Raw genomic sequence first — 6,909 nt, forward strand, 5'->3', positions numbered from 1 at the left:
TGTGCGCACCAATGACATCACTTTAGCAAATCTTCATCGACTTTACTGTCACTGTTCGCGATCACCGGAAGTCTCAAAGCGTTATTGCATCCAAGTGTTTCCTTTAAAAACGGCACCGTGAGGAAGGAGAGAGAGAGAGATCGAAGAGAGACACCTAGAAGAATACCTTGGACACCGCTTGTCCAGCATGCACTTTAATTTCACATGGTCAATAAGTAAGTTTTGCCCTATCGGTAAAGTTTGTCCTTTATAAAGTTGAAGGGATCCTCGGTCGTTAACTTGTACCCTGAAGGTTTGAATCTCACGTAGACTCCACTTAGAATTTGCCGCTAACAGAGGCTAGGATTGGGCGATGCCTTTGTTTGGGCAGAAAACAACATTCATGCTGCCTATATTCATGCTGCAGATTATGCGCTTTTGCTAATTGTAGAGACCGCTGCGATCTCCTTCTCGATTTGAGAATTTTGCAGAAATTTGAACACAATGAAATCTGCTAAACAATCATTACCGAGATTTAACACAAGAGCGCAGACTCCGCGACATGAGAAAGGATATCACATAGAACGTTACCACCACAATGCTGCATCCAGCATGATGCCAACCCCGACGACATATTCCGCTCACCTGCTTGTCAGCATTCCATAGGGCCAATTCCCACCCTGACACCCTGGTCCACTTCTTCATCACCCCAGAACATCGTCAGCGTCCCGGGGCTACTACCCATGCAATCGCATGGAATGTAACGCCTGCCAAGTTAGCTCCCCTGTCTTCACCGTCTTCTGGGTGAAGCAGCGATTTAATTGCACTCCTTTCAATTTAGCCTACTAGTTTCGCTGTTGACAATCTGGTCCCCTTTACAATGGGGAGGCTAGACGTAGACTTGTTGCCCGCTTTGCACAACACTTTCACTCAGTCCGCAATTATGACCATGAGCTTCCTGTTGCTTGCCAGGTCAATTTACCATCTTCTTCTCATGTTCACATTTTTGCCCTCGGCCGATGACAATGTTCCAGTAAAGCCCAAAGCAAGCTGATGGAACAAAACTCCATCTATAAATTTAGGTGCTTCAAATATTTCTGGATTTCACATTGAGCTCAACAAAATCAGAACATGATTATTTTATTTTATTTTGATCCCTGCGCCCCCCATCCCTCCCCCTCCCCCCATCCCTCCCCCTCCCCCCATCCCCCATCCCCCCCAAACATCCCCCATCCCCCTAACATCCTCCATTCCCCCCCACCAACATCCCCCCCAATATCCCCCATCCCCCTCCCCCATCCCTCCCCCAATCCCATCCCCCCATCCCCCTTCCCCTCCCCAAATCCCTACCCTCCCCCCCCATCCCCACACCCCCCTTCCCCTCCCCCATCCCTCCCACATCCCCCCCATTCCCCCATCCCCCCATCCCCCCCATCTCCCCAATCCCTCCCCTCCCCCCATCCCCCCCTTCCCCTCCGCCCATCCCCTCCCCCATCCCCTCCCCATCCCCTCCCACCCCAACCCCTCCCTCTCCCCCCCATCCCCCCATCTCCCCCATCCCTCCCCCTCCCCCCATCCCCTCCATCCCCTCCCCTCCCCCCCATCCACTCCCCCCAATCCCCTCCCCCCCATCCCCTCCCCCATCCCCTCCCCCTCCCTCCCATCCCTCCCCCTCCCCCCCATCCCCACTTCCCCACCATCCCTCCCCCCATTCCCCCCTATCCCCCCAAAAATCAGATCTCCTCCAATTTCACACACTCCGAAGCAAAATACTGCACACGCTGGAAATCAAAAATAAAAACAGAAAATGTTGAAGCTGCACAGAAGGCCTAGAAGCAGTTTTCGAAAGCGAAACAGATTTAATGTTTTAGGTCCATGACATTCCCTGAAAACCGAGGTTGCTGCACGCGCAATGCAAAGCATTAATCTACCAGGAATCAGTGTGGGGCCTGTCCCTGATCTGGTCAAAACGAAAACAAAAACACATCCTCCATGCCCCTCTCGGATTGAAGACTGCTTTGCTTGAAAAAATACCGTTTATTTAACCGGTTTACTAATTCCAGAGATCTCCGCCCGACTGGCTGTAGCGTCGTTTTGGCAAGTGGATATCAGGATCAAATAATTATTAAAGTCAGGGCACAGAAAGAGGCCATTCAGCCCATCGTGTCTGCGCGGCTGCTGTTTGTGCCAGATCGTCCCTCCATCAGTTTTCTGTGCTGACTGTTCTAGTGAATTAATTTTACAAAGCAGTTTATCCTATTAATAACGCAAAACTCTGTGAATTGGAAAGTGTGCAATGCAAACGCTATGATTACCACCGTCAGTTTTTTTTTGTTCTCGACAGACAGCAGTGCTAAATGCCAAGCAATTCGTCGTCAATAAATGAATTTTTTTTTGAAGGTTTTTATTTGCCTGTTCTTCTGTTACAGCTACTATTTCAGAATAGAAAAATATATTTTTTTCCGGGACATCTAGTTTAACAGCTGTTACTTCACCAAATTGTTCTCAGACCAATATACTGATCGTTTCGCACTGTTAATTACGTCCAGTTCTGGCGCACTCAATGAAAAGAGCGGTGCCCCTGTTACAACTTGAAATGTGTATATAACTGAGCGCGCATTGATACAACTGCGCTGCAGTGGCGCATTTGGTAAACGCTTAATTGTTAGATGGAAGCGCAAAGTGTGTGATATGCTGACGTTGTGAGTTCAAGCCTCACCAGAGCAGTTTTCCTTTACATGCATAAATAAATCGCTGTTGAATAATCAGGTTTCAGAGAGGCTGTGGGAAAGAGTGAGATGCATTCTGGGCCCAAAATAGAACTTGAATGAAAAGAACCAGTTTCGTGCACTGAAACGAATCTAACCTGAGACAAGGTTTGCAACAGATGTAGCAATTTAGGGAAAATAAAAGGAAAACACGAGGGATACTGGAACTGCGAAATAAGAACAGAAAATGCTGGAAAAGAATTCAGCAGGTCTGTGAAAACCTGAGATCATAGAAATTAACCTTTGCGTCAGGAGGACTCCTCTGCAGAGAAGTAGAAATGTAATTGGTTTTATGCTGTTGCAAGGTAGTGGTGGGGACGGGTCCGACACGGTGGGATGTGGAGCAGGTAGAGCAAATGGAAGGTCACGGATAGGATGAAGGCCAGGAGAGTTTTAGTGACTAATATGCCATCGACAAAAGTCAATGAGAGAGGTATTGATAGTACTAAAGTCTAACGCAGGTGTTCATAGCGGCATAAATGTCGGTGCTGTCAGAAAGCAAGACAGGAGAATGTTAACAGCAGGACAAAGGTCAGCGCTTTCTGAAAGTAAGACATGATATCAAATTACAGACTGCTACTTGGTGGAGGGCGGCGGGGGGAGGGTAGCGGCGCTGGCAATGAAAAAAAGATCAAAATAGGGAACAGATATCATGGTCTGATTCTGTTGAATTCAATGTTAAGGAGCTTGACAACATCCAGGACAAAGCAGTCCGCTTGATCTACACCCCTTCCACAAACATGCATTCCCACCGCCACCGACGAGCAGTGGCATCAGAGTGTACCATCTACAAGGTGCAATGCAGAAAATCAACAAGGTTGCTTAAGCAACACCATGAAATCACACGAGCGCTACCATCTAGATGAACAAGAGCAGCAGATACATGGGAACACCAGCACCTGGAAAACCCACTCCAAGCCACTCAACTGGCTTGGAAATATATTGCCGTTAGTTCACTGTCGCTGGGTCAAAGCCCTGGAAGTCCCTCCCCAAAAGCACTGTGCGTGTACATACACCACAGAGAGTGCAGCGGTTGAAGAAGGCAAATCATCACCACCTTCTCAAGAGCAATAGGGAATGGGCAATAATTACTGGCCGAGCCAGCGACGCCCACATCCCGTAAGGATTAAATTGAAACAACCCAGAATGCTATGAAGCGCCAAAGTGGAAGATGGAATGTTGTTTGGGGTGGCATCGTGATGGCGTTAGCGGAAATGGGGAAGTAACTGTTTATGTTGTGGCCTTACTCATATCACTGACTCTTGTGTTTAATCTCACAAATGGCTTTGGAGTGCTGCTTTGGGATGCTGTGGAGTGCTTAAGTTGGAGTTTGGTAACTGAGGGGATTTAAGGGTTGATTTCTATCTAAAGCCTAGTCTTTCTTTAATTTAATGATTAACTAAGAGTTGCTGTTTAGATTGGAAGAAGGTGAGTTTTAGGCCAGCTTTAAAACAGGATTTAACAGGCTTTGCTTGCAGCTACAATTAGTTAATTGGATAACTGGCTTAAACAGGTTTTCAGAGGCTAGATTCAGAGATTATAAAAACAGGCCTTCTTACAATGCTGACTTTGGCTGCACTGGAGTGCTGCTTTGGGCTGCAATAGAGTGCTTAAGTTGGAGTTTGGTGACTGAGGGAGGGGATGACGAGGGAACGAGCTGATCCTTTGAGTACTGTGAGTACGATCGGATATGTGATTGCTATTTTTATCAGTTATAGTTTTTAGGGTCTTATTTTGTGGTTCATCAATTGTAAGGGCTATATTATGTAACAACGAGGAGCAGGGAAGAAGCACCCTAGAGTAAATATATTACTTGACGTTAAGGATCTTCCAAAAGGATTAATTTAATTTAAAGGGGTAAGTCATGGCAGGAGAACTCAAAGCCGAGGTGTGCTCCTCCTGCTCTATGTAGGAAGCCGGGAATATTTCCACTGCCCAGGGCCAGCATGTGTGCGGAAAGTGTCTACAGCTGCAGCCCCTGGAAGCCCGGGTTTCGGAACTGGAGCGGCAGCTGGGGACACCGTGGAGCATTGTCGAGGTGGAGAGTATCATGGATAGTATGTCTAGAGAGGTGGTCCCACCGCAGGCTAGAATCGACAGGCAGGATGGCAATGGGTGACCACTAGGAAGAGCAAGACGACTAAGCAGGCAGTGCAAGAACCTCATTTGGCTATTCCCCTCCAAAACAGATGTACCACTTTGGATACTGTTGGGGGAAATGGCCTCTCAGTGGAAAGCAGCAACAACCAAATTCGTTTCACCATAGTTGGCTCTGCTGCACAGGGGAGGAGTAAAAAGTCTGGGAATGAAATAGTTATAGGGGATTCAATTGTAAGGGGAATAGAAAAGCGTTTCTGTGGCAGCAAACAAGACATCAGGATGGTATGCTGCCTCTCTGGTGCTAGGGTCATGGATGTCTCAGAACTTGAACTTGAGCACTCTATTGCACACAAAGCATGGCTCCAGTTCAGAAGAGATTCGATTACTTCAACGTTTAGGTGAAGATTGAGGGATAAACTGATCGAAGTATTTAAAATGCTAAAAGGGTTCGACATAGTCGATACAAAAATTCCTTTGGTATGTGAATCAATAACTGATACATGACCTGCTCAGTGTTTCCAGCAGATTCTGTTCTTACTGTTCAGCTTTCAATACAAGAGATTTCCTGAGAGCACGCAACTTACCTTAAGGCCACGCTTAATGTATTGAGCCCTTTTCGCACACACGTTTTCTTTGTACATTCCTATACATTCACTTTCAAAACTGCCGCTTATTAAAGCACAGTATGCCTTCGGCAGTGAAAAAGGACTTCGTTTCGCACCAACCTATTCTAAATGTATAGCTTTTCGTCATTATTAGACTTATCATTTCTTTTCCATTCGCTTGAAGCACAAATTCCAACAATCAAGTTGAATTTGGAAGACTTTCAACCTTGCTCACCTCCCTATAACTAGCACTTCGCTCACACGCCTCAACTGTCAATTGCGTATAGAATAGCGCCAAATATTATGAAAACAGAACCCAGTTCCTCAGTTATCATTGAAATAAAAATAAAATACTGTGGATTCCAGAAATATGAAATGAAAACAGGAAGTGCTTGGAAAACTTCGACTGGAAACGTTAACTCTGTTCTTCTCTCCACAGATGCAGCCAGAACAGCTACGAGATTTTTCAGCACTTTCTGTGTTTTCTTCAGGTGTGGACTGTATCACTGGATTGCCCAGAAAATTTCGCGCGCAACCGTGTCGCAGTTTTTTTCCCCTTTTGCATTGCTTCCCATGCAGTGTTTTACTGTGCGGAGCTGCACATGTCTAAATGTATCAATTGCTTTCGAAGCACATATGTGTTATGGCACAGCTGATGTTAAAGACTGAGTTATTCAAACCACTGAGGGAAACCAGAAACAACTGCAATAACCCATTTTTGCAAATTGTTTGTTCCGAGATGAAGGTTTTGAATTAAGTAGTAATAAGTCCACCGAGGCTCAAGAGGATTTTTTAAAAAAATAAAACTAAATTAAACATTTATTTATACAAGATACATTGCAAACCACATACATATCTCTACAAAAATGCTACTATAATAACTACCAAAATCCCCTAATTAATCTGACTCTCAGTTACACTCCCGTTAAGGCAACAGCAAATCTCATAGGTTTAGCTGACCTCTGGCCAACCACACCCTGGAATGTCGCATTCAAAATGAGGCTCTTTCAGCTCTGGGTCCTTGCAGACTGACTTGAGGCTTACAGGCTGGGATCCTCTCACGCTTGCTGGTTTTTAAAATGTCTCTACCATCCGCACGATCTCCTTTCTCCTTTATACATATCTTTCTCTTTTAATGAAAATTTTTCGTTTGATCACTAGGCCTTTAACTTTAGCATTCATCCCACCAATGTTATTCATAAGCTGAAAAAAAAACACAATTGCTTGGCGTCTTCTAGCCAGGTGTAAGATTTCGGCCGCAGCCTTGAATGGTTTATTTGAACAAATATTAATTTACACTTTACTTTCTACTCTCCTTACGTTTATCTAATTATCATCTCAAAACTACAATACATAAAATAACACAGGCTAGTTGTTTTTACTTTAATTAAGACACATATAGGCACTGACCCCACTAGAGCTCTACTGAAAAACATAATTTCCAATCACTTTTTGGA

The sequence above is a fragment of the Cetorhinus maximus genome, chromosome 21 (genome assembly GCF_964194155.1).
Source record: "Cetorhinus maximus chromosome 21, sCetMax3.hap1.1, whole genome shotgun sequence".
Taxonomy (NCBI): domain Eukaryota; kingdom Metazoa; phylum Chordata; class Chondrichthyes; order Lamniformes; family Cetorhinidae; genus Cetorhinus; species Cetorhinus maximus.